This window comes from Monodelphis domestica, chromosome 5 (assembly GCF_027887165.1).
Source record: "Monodelphis domestica isolate mMonDom1 chromosome 5, mMonDom1.pri, whole genome shotgun sequence".
Classification (NCBI taxonomy): Eukaryota; Metazoa; Chordata; class Mammalia; order Didelphimorphia; family Didelphidae; genus Monodelphis; species Monodelphis domestica.
In genome coordinates this window covers 289,377,831-289,393,434 of record NC_077231.1, presented here as the reverse complement: position 1 = coordinate 289,393,434, position 15,604 = coordinate 289,377,831, and positions in this window count along the sequence as shown.

The following is a 15,604-nucleotide window of genomic DNA, read 5'->3' as shown; positions in this document are numbered from 1 at the left end:
GGAGCACATGGCTAAGGTGGAAATTAGATGTGGGGGAAACACGGTCAGTTTAATTATCATTCAATCAACAGCCTTTAAGAGACAAAGAATAAATCACTGTATTGATGAATGATTTTTTAAAAATCTGGAATGACCTTCTCCATCTTGCCATTTCCAATTTCCTGCATGAAGAGGGTGTTAAGCAAGAAAAATCTAATTCAAAGTTTCACATAAACATTCAGAGAGTCAGAGACTAGGAGGCTTTGGTGGTAATGGTTTCCTTTTTCTTTTTTAACCAATGGGACCTAACTGAGTATGATGGCTGGGCATTACTTACCCTGACTTTCATTCAGTCATAACTTTTTTAAAATTTCTACTTGCCTGGTTATTCAAACATTCATGTTTGGTTCAATATTAATAATAATTAACTGAAATAAAAACAATCCCCCCAGGCATTTCTGGAGCTGATAGGAGGTAAAAAAAGACCTTAGACTATTTTATCATATGTCACAGAGAAAGTATGGACTACTTAGAATGCTGGTCTCAGGGTCAGGAAGACCTGGGTGCAAATTCTACCTCTGATATTGACTATGTAACCTTTCTTGAGGCACTTAAACTTCCAGTGCCCTCGGCAACTCATTAATATAAATTTCAGGAAAAGATGCAGAGGACCTTTGTGCCTCAACTGGAGTTCCCTATGCCAAAAAAATTGCAGGTCCAGTCTCCATCTCTATGTTTATATTTCCTATGTCCAGTTCCAACAATGGCTTAAGAACCCTGAATTTGAAATCAGATGCCTAGGATTGGAATGCAAAATGGGCTAATTAGTACCCATAGGACCTTGGGTAAGTCATTCTCCAAGTCTCCATTTCCTCATCTGCAAAATCAGGGAGAATGAACCAGAATCTAAAAGGCTGGTAAACTACAGGGCTGCTTTTTGACTTTATGATGAGCTAACAATGATTTTTGACATTTTTAAGTACAATAAATTTTTATTTTAAAGACATTAAACCATTGTTCATTCCTGAACCATATAAAAATCAGACAGCAAGTTGGATTTGGCCCTTGACAGTAGTTTGCAAATTACTGATAATAGTGCTTTAAAGATAGCAAAGAACATAATTTACCTAATCTCATCTGATAATCTCTAAGGTCTCCTTTAATTCTAAATATTATGGTCTTCTATGTGTAATTTGAAGACCACCTAAATTCAGAGAAACTCAACACTAAGTTGGCTCCTAAGTGACAAAGTTTTGGCCACAGCAGCATCTAAAACCATCTCCAAAGGCAGAAAAGGGACTGAGAAATACCTCCACCAAAAAGATCACAGGTCCTTGGCTATTCAAACAAATATGGATGTCTTATCTCTCCAACTAGGTGGTAAGTTTCTTGAGGACAAGGACCCTGTCTTTTGGCTCTTTGGATCTAGACTAAGAGATTTTGGGGGTAACTAAGTGGCACAGTAGTTAGACCTGGAGTCAGAAAGACTCATCTTCCTGAATTCAAATGTGACTTCAGATACTTACTAGTTGTGTGATCCTGGGCAAGTCCTTCACCTTGTTTGCCTCAGTTTCCTTATCTGTAAAATGAGCTGGAGAAGGATATGGTACAGTATGCCAGGATTTTTCAAAGAAAACCACAAATGAAGTCATAAAGGACCAGATACAACTAAACAACTGAACAAGATAATAGAATATTATTATACTGTAAGGAATGATGAACAGGATGAGTTCAGAAGAACCTGGAAAGACCTCCATGAACTGATGCAAAGTGAAATGAGCAGAACCAAGAGTACATACATAGTAAGAGAGAAATATTATATAATAATCAAACTTTTATCAGCAAAGCAAGTTTCCAAGATAAACACTAGAGATTCATGATGAAAATATCTTCCACAGTCAAAGATGGAACTATTGGGGTCTGAGTCAGATCTAAGCCTGCCATCTTCCACTATATTTCCTTCATGAGATTCCTATTGTATGTGTGACAAAAATCTTCTATCATGACATGAGCAATATGGAAATGTGTATTACATGAAAATACAGATATAGTCAATATCACACTTCACTGCCTTGGGGTGAGGGAGAGAGGAGAGAGGAACTCAGAATTCTAAAATGTCAAAAAAATTCATCAAAAATTGTTTCTACATGTAACTGAAAAATTTAAAAAATTTGGAAAGAAAATCTTTGGTGACATCATGGTATTAGGACTAGGGTTGGCCACTTCTTTGGACTACATAATTCAACATGGTTGATCTCAGCATTGTAGCCAAATGGGAAATACAGGTTGCGTTCTTTTGAAAGCTTTTTTTCTTTCCTTCTTTAAAAAAAACTCTTATCTTCTGTCTCTAAAATACAGTCAGTATTGCTTCTAAGGCAGAAGAGAAGTAAGAGCTAGCCAATTGGGGTAAAGTGATCTAGGAAGTGTCTGATGTCATATTTGAACTCAGGACCTCCTATAGCCAAGCCTGGTTCTCAATCCACTTCTCTGCGCCCTCCTGAAAGCATTTCAGGAACTCTCTAGTTGTTGCTGATAATAAATAAATAACTAAACAAATAAATAAATGAATGAATGAATGAATAGATAGATAATGAATGAATGAATGATAAATAAATAAAGCAATGGAATAATAAAAATAAATAAATAAAATAAATAATGTAGAACACTCTTGATTGGTGATATTATACCAGTTCTTCCTTTCCACTCATATCACACATAGTTACAGATGTGTGTTCATTAGCTGTTTATCCCCAAGATATTCCTATCTTTATGGTTCTGCCTGGTATCCCACTGCTAAGCTTGAATTATCTCAAAAGTGAAATTGGAAAAAATTCCAGAGATTTTGCAATATAATCAAACTCATCAAGCCAGCTAATAATCCTGCTCTGCTTTTGGCAACCGTGAAGGACCATATCTCAGTTGTTGCTCAGGCTCTCTTCTTTCCTCTGGTTTTCTTCTTAAATCCAATGATCCTTTTATAGTGTATAAAGTACAATACAATCAGCCCTTAATATTTCAAGTCAATGGAGAACAGAATTATCATGGATGAACAAAAATTCCATGCATAAGCCCTCTGGTTCCTATCATACAAATTACTATATAAATAATTAAATAAATTTTCATTTTGTTATATCTGTTTTAATTTTCACTTCTCTTATTTAGTTAGTTTTAAAACTCAACCTGCCCTCAGGTGCTAATGAACATCAATCGAGTATTTATTGTGGATTTTCCAATTATAAGTCACTGATTAAATACTCTGCTCCATGAGGTAGCTTTCTGGGGGCCCTATTAGTTTCATTGATTTTTGTGTGTTTTATACCACAATTGCCTCCCATAGTATATCCCTACATTGGGAACCTGTCCTTGGGGGGAAGAAAAAGGAGAACACTGAAACTAACTTGACTGGCGAAGTGATCTTGTTTGACAATGAATAATATAATTGGAATCTACAAATGGAAGTCAATGTTATTATATATATAATATATAAATATATAAATGGAAGTCAATGTTATTTTATGTATTTGTATAGAATATATATGGAAGTCAATGTTATTATATATAATATAATACATAAATATATAAATGGAAGTCAATGTTATTTTATATAGAGAGAATAAAGAAATATAGAAATGAATAGAAGTCACAACTCAATACAGAAAATGCTTAGAGATATAGATAAATAGAGCTCTGCTGGTCAATAAGCCTTTAATTATTCACTCTGTTCTCAGGATTGTGCTCAATTGGGGATAAAAAGAAAAGCAGACAACATTCCCTGCCCTCCAGGATTTTGTGTTCTTGTGGGGAAAGACTACATAAAAAAGTGGGTACGTGTAAGATAGAGAATATGTGAAGGTAATCTGAGAAGGGGAGGCATGAAGGGCCAAGAAGGAGACTCAAAGGGGGAGAATTGTGTCCCCTGGAATGGGCAGGAACAGTTTCACTGGATGAAACCAGATTTGAAGAATGGGATAATCCAACATAAACTGAAAAGTCACTCGCTAGACAAGAGAATCAAATACATTAGGCTCTCAAATCCCATCCTGATTCAACAGATGGGGAAACTGAGGCCAGGAGAGATTAAGGGGCTGCCCTAAGGTCACATAGGTAGCAAACAGAATAGCCAGCATTCTGGTTCCAAAACCATCTGGCTTCACTCCTTGGAAAATGGGAGCCATGTCAAGCATTGGCCTGGGCTATTTTTTCCATCTGCCTCCGTGCAGAAGGAGGACTTCACTCTGCCTTCTCTCCCTGGAGGCTGCAGGCCCCAAGAAGGCCCTGGACAGGCTTTTGGGGACAGGGCTGGGTCCTACAAACCCAGCACAATAACCCTGACAAACAAGGGTGTGTCCCTTTCTGTTGCTTTGAGCAGCCACCTCTCTAGAAACAGGGTGCTTCCTGTATGGCCCAACCCTCAAGCAACTGGGGCCACCTAGGCCCAGCTGGAGCCAGAAGCCACTTAACCTCCTGTTTGCTGGTGGGTCTTTTTGCACTTATCAGAGCCCATGCAGCCATCCAGGAAGCAAAAAGCCAATAGGACACCCCAGATAAGGGAGATTCTGAATAGCCTCAGAGCAAAAGAACACTTGGCTGACCTCCAATGTTAGAGCAATAGATGGACATTCTTTAGCTTCCAAAATTCAACCAATCCACATTTATTAAGCACCTACTATGTGCCAGGCACTGTGCTAAGCACTTGGGGATACAAAAAGAGACAAAAGACAGTCCCGCCATCAAGGAGCTTTCCACCCAGTAGGGGAGAAAATAGGCAAACAAATATATACAGGATGCATGAGAAAGAGCAATTAAAAGAGAGAGGGCACTAGAATTAAGAGAGGTTGGGGAAGGCTCCCTGAGAAGCCAGGGAAGCACAAGAGGGAGAGGGTTCCACAGAATTTGCTTTTGGCTGCTTCTTTTCCCCTGCTATACATAAAGTAAACTCAGTGCTGATACGACCCACAAGTCATAGAATTGGCACTTTTAAAATCTTGATGGTATCATTTTGAATTTAAAAAATCAAGTCATTATATGACTGTTCTCTGTTTGGCTTTTTAAAAAATGATTGGAGCATATGCTCCTCCAGATGCCATCACTGGCATCACGTTGGACCGGGCACCGCAGCCGAAAGCAAGGGGATGATTTTCTAAATTTCCTCCCCACTAAATATGGGTATGCCTAGTCCCTTGCCTACTTGAATTACTGGGCAAAGCAGATGTTGAGGAGAAGCGTGAGAGTCAGAAGATCCAGTAAAGAGAAAGCAAAAAAGAAAAACTGGGCTCCAGTTTTTTTTTTTTTTTGTACAGAGTTTTCCCCTTCAGTGCTGATTTTTGATGACATTCATTCACTCAACCAATATTCTGCCCCTGCTATGGACCAGGCACCAGGAGAGGGAACACAACCTCATTCAACTCTTTTTAAGCACCTACTATGCGCAGACAACTGAGCTTATGAAGATGGGAAAAAGCCAACACAGTTCCTGTCCTCAAGGAGCTTACATCCAGGTTGAAGGATGAAATAACTACACAGATCATTATAAATTAGAACGGAAAAAGTACATCCAAAAAAATTGGACAGAGAGTTAATAGGGACCCGCTTTCCTTCTCGTGGAAGGTACCAGGGAAAGGTAATTGGCAGTTGACTTGAAGGGAGAGAAGGATTCCTATAGTGGTGTCGATGGAGTCCATTCCAAAAGTAACCAATCCATAGCCAAACACCCTAAACTCTGGGCTAATCTAGGCAGGTTTATACTTAGGGAGATCTCCCCAATTCACATCTCTTTGGTTCATTTTGTCCCAAAAGTTTTCTCCAAAAAAATCTCAGGATAAAGTTGAAATATAGCTCATGTGTTTGTCTCCAAGAATGAACGTGAAAGGATGTCACTTGTGTGCAAGTATTAAGGTGAATAGAGCCTCTGAAATAAAGACAACCTTCCTTCATCCTTTAAAAAATGCAAAAAAGACTCATGAAAACCTTTTAACAATTTATACAATTCTCTTCCCTCTTTAGTAAGTCCCACTTTTCCCCCAAGGTCCTACATCATCCCAAAGACTCCTCAGCACCAGGTTAAGGGTTTTGTTTCACCTCCCAAAAAAAAAAAATGAACCTTGGAACCAATACCTAGTATTGATTCCAAGACAGAAGAGAAAATTTTTGTTTGTTTGTTTGTTTTTTATTGAACTTGGGAGTTGAAAGAGGAACAATTCTCGTTCTGTCACACCTAACTTGTCCAGGTCATAATTCATGGCAATCGCTTAAGGTGAAGTTCTGATCAGTCCCTTATTGCTTCTCCAGCGATGGGGTCATGGATTGAAATAGGTCCAGGAACTCAGGAGTGTGCCCAAGGAACAAAACAAAATTCACCTCAATGACTCTCAACCATTGAAAGAGAATCATGGAGGACTGAACTGTCCAAGATTCAACTCCACAAAAATCTACCAAGTGCCTACTCTACTCTAGATACTGCAGATTGTAAAACTGCTCCTCCTCACGGAGTTTACCTTTTACTGGGGGAGGGAGGAAGAGGGGAAGATTTACATAGAAAGAAAGAATTAATACAAAAATTACAGAAAGTAATTTCAGGGGGAAGAAGCTAGCTACTGCTTGGGACAGGGAAGGCAGCAGAACAAAGTTATACTTCATGTAGGGGACAGGAGCTGAGCTTTCAAAGTAGCACAGGATGCTGAGAGGCAGAGATGAGGAAAGAATGTATTCCAGCCATGGATAAGACATAAAATGTGTGAAGAACAGTAATGAGCAATCAATCTGAAAAAGTATACTAAAGTCAAATTGGGAAAGGCCTTAAAAAACTGAACAGGAAAATTGGTGTTTTATTCAAAAGTCAATAGGAAGTCCTAAAAGTTTCTTGAGCAGGGGAACAGAAATCTGGCAGATATGTGGAGAATGAATTGGAGAGTGTAAATACTGCATGAAAGGAGGCATATTAGGAGGCTATTGTAATAATCTAGTTAGTAAGAGGTGATGAGGGCCTGAATTAGCCCTTGTAAGTGAAGAAAAGAAGACTCATGTGAGAAATGTCGTGTTATTGAGGCAGAAACAAGATTGGATATATGGAATGAGTGAAAGTGAAGAATTGAGGATGGTAACTGAGATTGTAAACCTAAGCGGTATACCCAACAAAAAATCCAGAAATCAGGAAGAAGAGAGGGTATGGAGGGAAAGAAAATGAGTTTTGTTTTTGGACATATTTGAGATGCCCACAGGACAGATAATGGAAGTTATCCAATTGGCAAGTGGCAATGTAGAACGAGAGACTGGGAGTGACATTAATGCTAGATATATAGATCTAGGAGTCATCTACCTAGAGAAAATAAAGGAGCCAATAGGAGAAAAATCCACCAGGGCTCCCCATAAAAAGGCAAGGATATGGGCAACTGGGTTGCTGAGTGGATAGAGAGCCAGGCCTGGAAATGGGACATCCTGGGTTCAAATCTGACCTCTGACACTTCCTATAGGTGGACCCTGAACAAGTCACTTAACCCCAACTGGCTAGCCCTTACCACACTTCTGACTTGGAATTAATACTTAATGTCAATTCCAAGATGAAAAGTAAGGATTTGAAGGGAAAAAAAAGACAAGGATGTTATTCCTAAGCCTTGGTTGGCAGAGTCTAAGGGGAAGAAGAGGAAGACTTCTCTTCTAACTATTAATGGGACTTTCTAATCAACAAAAATCATAGAAATAACCAGTCCCCAAGGAGTGTCCCTGAGATCCAAAGGATCACCCAAAACCATTTGAGACATCTAAGCCTGCCCTGATGAGCAGATACTTTTCTGTAGGGAGATTAAAGAACTATATTTTCCTGAATCAATTATGTCTTTTGCTGAACATCTTTTCCAAGGTAGAGTCAAGTCTTCTTTTATTGGTTGTGAAATGGACTACAAATGTCTTATCTCATTCTACCCTTGAATCTAACTTTGCACAATAGCCTGGGTCAGGGTTGGTCTACACACAGGAATTGGTGAGATTACCAATAGATTGCAAATAATGAACCACATAGGTCACACTTGGGTGAAATATTGGCTAATTTACTTTTCCCTTCCCCTTCTTTGTAGTCTTTGCAGTAAGACATAATTCTCTGATGGAGACAGAGGGAGGGATATTTGAGAAAATAAAAGTGATAAATAAAACATAGAAATAAAATTTTAAATTATAAAAAGAAAAGGAAGTCTTGGAAGAGAAGACTGGGCAAAAGGTACAAACCTGATTGTGGAACCTGTAGAACTCAATTTAAGGCTGTTATCATTCATTTTCAAAGAAGACCAATCATGAGGGTGATGTCCTGACTTGGGCATAAGTTGAACTCATGAGGCAGAGTTGCACAAAGTTATCAACTTCACTCTCTTCCAGAATCATCAAAGTCCAGTGACAAGACAAAAGTCAAGACAACTGGTGATGGCCCGGAATGCAGGATGACCTCAATGTTGGATGTATGACCAAGCTCTAAGCACTCCACTTTGGCCACCTTCATGGCCTTTTGAACAAATTGCTCTCATATGCCCATTCCAGGTAGGGTAGACATCTCCCTAATCCACCAAATGGAGAGAGTGTCAAGAGGACCACCAGTTAAAGTGATGTCAGATTCTTTCTCTGACTCAGATTTCTCAGTTATGAAATGGGGGTAACTAACACATCTCAGATAACAATAATGAGGAGCATATTTAGCATATGAAGCATCATGGTATGATAGAAAGAGCATTGACTTTGGAATCAGAAGACATGGCGTCAAGACCTAACCCTGATCCACAGTAGCTACAGGCTACGTATGTGCCCAAAACATTTAGCTTCCCTACATCTCAGTATCCACCTCTGTAAGATGGAAAAATAAGACTTGTATTAACTATCTCATCGGATGCCTTGAGGTATATGCTTTGTGGACCACAAAGCACTTAGGTAGATATAAGCTTAGGATGGGAGACATTAAGGATATTCACAAGATACATACTAATTGATGACGATGGAAATTATTGATAGAATTTGTAAGTACTCTCTAAATGTTTTAACACTTAAAAGGAAATAGTACTTCATTAGTGTGGGTACTCCCTCCAGCAGAGTTCTTCACTCCTCTACATTTTACTGTTGTGACCACTGGACCTTTAGACCTTGCCATCTGCCCTGCTACAGTGTCCCTGGGACTTCTGGGTCTTGCCATCTGTCCTGTAGCTGGACTTTCTTTTATATATTGTCTCTCCCAGTTGGACTATGAGCTCCTTAGCACTAGTTAGCATTTAATGCTTTTTCATTCATCTATAATGTTAGTAGATGGCCTTTATGAGGATCTGTGGTTAAACTAAAAATGCATCACTTCAGGGCCAACCTGGCACACAGCCTTTCTGAGCATAGCCAGACTTGTTTTTGGAAGACACATAAGCAGTTTATCATGGAGCTCTACCTGTAGTCTTTCCATCTTGGCAGGACCAGCCAATGCTTCCTCTCAGTTGATGTAATCTTTAAGAATACAGGATCATCAACTGTGATAGACTTGGCCACTCTCCGCAATACAAAGGTCCAGGATAATTCTTTTTTTTTTTTTTTAGATTTAATTTTTAAATTTTTTCCATGGTCACATGATTCACGTTCTCCCCCTCTCCTCTTCCCTCCCCCCTTTCGGGAGTTGACAAACAATTCCATTGGGTTATACATGTGTTATCACTCAAAAACTATTTCCTTATTATTCATTTTTATAATAATCTTTTAACCAAAACCCCAAATCCTATACCCTTATACATAAGTGATAAATGATTTGTTTTCTTCTGGATTTCTGCTCCCACAGTTCTTTCTCCAGAGGTGGATAGCATTCTTTCCCATATGTTCCTCAGAATTGTCCTGACTCGGGACAATTCTGATGGACTTACAACAAAGAATGCTATTCACTTCCAGAGAAAGAACTATTGGAGTCGGAATTCAGGTGAAAGCATACAATTTTTCAATTGTTTATTTGGCTTTATGTTTTAAGGTTTTGGTTTTTCAAGGTTACTCACAAAAATGAATAATATGGGGAAAAATTTTTAATAAAAAATAAAAGAATATAGGATCATGAAGTCCAAACAGCAGCTAGAAAGAGAAATCTTTGAAAATAACAGACGATATAAAACACCTGGGAGTCTACCTGCTAAGACAAACTCAGAAACTATATGATCCCAACTTCAAAATACTTTTCACACAAATAAAGTCAGATCTAAAGAACTGGAAAAACATTGATTGCTCATAAATAGACTGAGCCAATATAATAAAAATGACAAGCCTCCCTAAATTAATTTGCCTATTCAGAGCCATGCCCATAAAACTACCCAAAATCATTTCAGAGAGCTAGAAAAGATAATAAAATTCATCTGAAGAACAGAAGGATAAGAATATCAAGGGAATTAATGAAAAAATATATGAAGGAATACATCTTAGCTGTCCCAGATTTCAAACAATATAATAAAGCGGCTACCATCAAAACAATCTGGTACTGGCTAAGAAAAAGAGTAGTGGAGCAATGGAATAAATTAGGCACTCAACATGCAGTAGAAAATGACCATAGTAACTTCATGTTCAACAAACCCAAAGATCTAAGCTTTTGGAAGAAGGACTTACTTTTGGACAAAAACTATTGGGAAATCTGGATGCATTTGTTTTGTTTGTGCAAAACCTTTTAAATTTCATTTAGTCAAAAGATATAACCATTCTGGAGAAAAATTTGGAGCCATGCCCAAAGGGCCATAAAACTGTTCATACCCTTTGACTCATCAATTCCAATACTAGGTCTGTATCCCAAAGAGATCATGGATGGGGGAAAAGACCTACTTGTAAAAAAAAAAAACATTTCTAGCACTTCTTCTTGTAGTGGCAGAGAACTGAAAACTGAAGGGTTGTCCATTGGGAAGTGGCTCTTAAAGTTGTCATATATAATTTTAATGGAACACAGTTGTGCCTTAAGAAAAGAAGAACAAACAAACAAAAACCTGGAAAGATTTATATGAAGTGATGCAAAGTGAAATGAGCAGAACCAAAGGATGCTGCACACAGTAACAGCAATCATGTATGATGATCAACTGTGAATGAATTAACCATGGCAATGCAAGGATCTAGGACAACTCCAAGGGAACTGACGAAATGTGAATGCAGATTGAGGCATGCCATTCTTCACTTTGTTTCCTCCATGAATTTTTCTCTAATGTAAGTGATATGTTTTCTTTCACAACATGATGAACAAGGAAATATATTGTTTGATAACACATGTACAATCTATATTGTGTTACCTGCCTGCCTTGGGGAAGGGGAATGGGTGGGAGGGAGGGAGGGAGAGAACATGGACTGAAAAAATGTTGGAAAATTGTTATTGAAAATTGTTATCAACATGTGAGAAATTTTAATTAAATTTGAAAAAAAGAATACAAGATCACTCTCAGCCCTCCCCATCAGACACAGAAAGAGGACTTTAGTGCAGAACTGTCTAAATAAGCCTCACAAATAGTTTTAAAGAGAACAGGTAAGCAAAGTTTTGACCCACTCAGGAGTTTCTCATTCGCTATCACAAGCTTACTTAATTCAATTCCTATTTGTGAGACAATTGCAATGTGCTAGGCCCTGGAATACAAACAAAAGGACACAATTTTTGCCCACAAAGGACTTTAAACCCGGTCCTGACCTTCTCAACTCAAAAGCATGCCTCTATCTCCTCTCATCCTGAAACTTCCCTCAGCCTCTGAGACATTCTTGGTCACTAGATCATCCCATTGTCCCTACTGTGTCCTCACCAGAGAATATGTCTCTGCAAGCTCTGGCCCCCTTCTCACTGCTAAGACATCAATTCTTCTTAGAGCCTCCATTTTGTTAGGGTACTAGACTAGCCTGCCTTTATTCCCTTGCTGGCCCTATTCCTCACATTTTGGACTTCAAATCATGTCCTTTGCCAGGTAACTTCATCCTCTCTCCTCTTTCAGCATCCTTTTGTGTGCTGCTTCCACCATTACAATGTAAATACCTTGAAGGCAAGTAATACCTTTGGTTTTTTGTATATATTTGAATCCCTAGAGCTTATCACAATGCCATGGCACATTGTAAGCACTTAACAAGAATGCTCGTTTTCCTTCTTCTTTCCTTCCAAAAGCTGAAATATAATAACACAATATTATTGCTAAAGAAAGAAGGAAAAGAAGGAAGGAAGGAAGGAAGGAAGGAAGGAAGGAAGGAAGGAGAAGAAAGAAGAAAGAAAGAAAGAAAGAAAGAAAGAAAGAAAGAAAGAAAGAAAGAAAGAAAGAAAGAAAGAAAGAAAGAAAGAAAGAAAGAAAGAAAGAAAGAAAGAAAGAAAGAAAGAAAGAAAGAAAGAAAGAAAGAAAGAAGGGAGGGAGGGAGGGAGGGAGGGAGGGAGGGAGGGAGGGAGGGAGGGAGGAAGAAAGAAAAGAAAGAAAGAAAGAAAGAAGAAAGAAAGAAAGAAAGAAAGAAAGAAAGAAAGAAAGAAAGAAAGAAAGAAAGAAAGAAAGAAAGAAAGAAAGAAAGAAAAGAAAAGAAAGAAGAAAGAAGGAAGGAAGGAAGGAAGGAAGGAAGGAAGAAAGAAAGAAAGGAAGAAAGAAAGAAAGAAGAAGAAAGAAAGAAAGAAAGAAAGAAAGAAAGAAAGAAAGAAAGAAAGAAAGAAAGAAAGAAAGAAAGAAAGAGAAGAAAGAAAGAAAGAAAGAAAGAAGAAAGAAAGAAAGAAAGAAAGAAAGAGAAAGAAGGAAGGAAGGAAGGAAGGAAGGAAGGAAGAAAGAAAGAAAGAAAGAAAGAAAGAAAGAAAGAAAGAAAGAAAGAAAGAAAGAAAGAAAGAAAGAAAGAAGAAAGAAAGAAAGAAAGAAAGAAAGAAAGAGAAGAAAGAAAGAAAGAAAGAAAAGAAAGAAAGAAGAAAGAAAGAAAGAAAGAAAGAAAGAAGAAGAAGGAAGGAAAGAGGAAGGAAGGAAGGAAGGAAGAAAGAAAGAAAGAAAGAAAGAAAGAAAGAAAGAAAGAAAGAAAGAAAGAAAGAAAGAAAGAAAGAAAGAAGAAAGAAAGGAAAGAAGAAAGAAAGAAAGAAAGAAGAAAGAAGGAAGGGAAGGAAGGAAGGAAGGAAGGAAGGAAGGAAGGAAGGAAGGAAGAGAAGGAAGGAAGGAAGGAAGGAAGGAAGATCTTCATCTTACTTGTTCCCTAGCTTGGTTTAGTTTTGGAGTCTGGGGGTGGGGGGTGCCTAATTTCTCTTCAGGCCCAATCAGTGCCCTGGTGTGTCTGACAGAAGCAAGCAGTCTCTTACATGCCTGTGTGAAATCTCACTGACCTGTAACAGGCATTTCTCATTTATATCCTGTCAAAGTATCCAGCACTGTTTGTAATTCAGGTACACGTTTCCACTGCCTGTTCGTAAATGAAGGCAAAGGCAGAGAGCCTCTAACCATCCTTTGATGGGTTCAGACAGTCCCACTTTTTAACTTCTCTGTCTAAACACAGAAAGTAATTTGGTAGTTTTGCCTGATGGGATGAGTTGGCCCTTTCCATGGAGCTGGACTCCTTTCTGCCGGTAGACACAAGCCCAGGCAGGGGTTCCTTTCTTCGTGAGCAGCCAACACCCCTGGTTACCCTCAAGCTGGGTCTAGGCAGCTGGCAGCCAGCATACTTTGCCAATTGCAAATCAGCATTCAACAGCTGGCCTTGACCAAATAGGCAACTGGGCTTGAAACTAGTTCTGATCATCTGTCAGCTATTAATAGAAGTTGGGTGTCAAGTGAGGAGCACTTAATACCAGCAAGACTGAAAAGCTCTTTGAAAGCAAGATAACCAATGTCATGTATTGAGTGAGTTTCAGGGTAGCTCAAGGAGAGAAAAATGTGAAATCCAACCAGAATGGATCATTTCATCACGGAGCAGAGCCTGGCAAGTAGCTATGGGTGTTTCCCAGAAATAAATCTTGGGATACTGCAAGCATAAATACAGAGAAATATGTAAACTGGGAGGAAGGATGACATAAGGGATAGATAGCTGGCCTTGGAGTAAAGAAGATCCGAGTTCAAATCTTGCCTCCCAACTCATTTTGGCTTTGTGTTGAGGGGCAAGTCCCTTTATGTTTCAGTGACCCAAGCAATTCCCTCCCATGGATAATAATAATAGCTGGCATTTATATAGAATCTTAAGGTTTGCAAAGTGTTTGTAAATATCATTTTGTTTGGTCTTCTTTCAATCTAGTGGGGTTTTTTTAATTGTACATCCCCCAGCATTCCCTGCTCTCCCTGGGGTTCCATTCTCTTTACCTGGAATGGGATTGGTATAGGCTATCATTATTCCCATTTAACAGATGGGGAAACTGAGGTGTAGAGCCCAGGGTTACACAGCTGTTGTCTGAGGCTATATTTGAAACTTCCTGCCTTCAGGTCTAGCAAATTATATCCTAAGGGAGTTCTCATTCTCTGTGTTTCTCACCTGGATACCATCACTAGCCCAATAAAAAAAACATATATGTAGAAACCTTTAAGCCACAGTATGATATTGTTTAAATTCTACTGAATTCAGGAGACAGTGAAAGAAGGAATTAAAAAAAAAAAAAGAAAAAACCGTCATATTTGGCTAAAGATAACACATGTGTATTGCTCACAAACCTGGGCACAATTCCCATTTTATAGATGGTGAGGGGACTGGATCTGGAGAGGTTATGTGATTTGCTCGTTTTCAAACAGCTCCCCAGGAATATGACACACATCACCCCACCTCCACCCCAGTTCCTGACTCGTCTATTCCCACTCTTCCTCTCTTCTTCTTACTGCAGCTGCCTTTCTCCATTCTAGAGTCCAAGTCAGATTAGTAGCCTACCCTAAAACACCCCCCAAATAGGAAAATCCACTGTATAAATTTGCAAACATAGGTGAATGCCCACACAGTGCCTGGTACATGGTTGGTGCTTAATAAGTGCTGATCCAATTAAATGTGTCACATTTCATCAGAACTAGAGCTGCCACAGCAATGGGATGAGTTGAGTTGACTACCATCCAGCCCAACTGCTATTCCATAGAATAAAGTCAATGATGCTTCCCCTTGGTAGTGGGATAGTTCCCTCCATTCACTCACCCACCCTCCAACTCCCTGTATAGTGATGGTGGCTGCTCACAACAACTAAATAATCTGAGAATCACTAACTAATCCTCTGACCAATATGGAGGACCACCAACACTTATCATCTGTCCTACAGATCCATCCTAAGGACCCAGGGACTTGTCATCTACCCTGTGTCTAATCCTTTAGGATTTCTGGGACTTTCCAACCTGTCTGTAGCCTACTATAATTACAGTACAATGTTTGGTACACTGGAAATGCTTAACAAATGCTTTGTGAGTCATTCATTCATTCAAGAAGACTCTCTATTGACATGGTGCTTTCGTATAGCAGAAGATGCTCAACAAGGATTTTCTAATTGCTAAAAGACAAAGGGAAGGGGGAATCTCAAGAATGGCATTTTCAAATCAAAGCTATACTTTACATTAGAAAGTCTATGGTGGTAGACACATTAGAAGCATGGGGTGAAGATTGCAAACCACTTATTCTTCATGGGAATAGAAACCTATTTAGGCAAGAAAAGGAAAAAAAGAACAAGTACTGTAAGAAAAGAGCTGGACCTGATCAAAAGATCTAGGGGGGT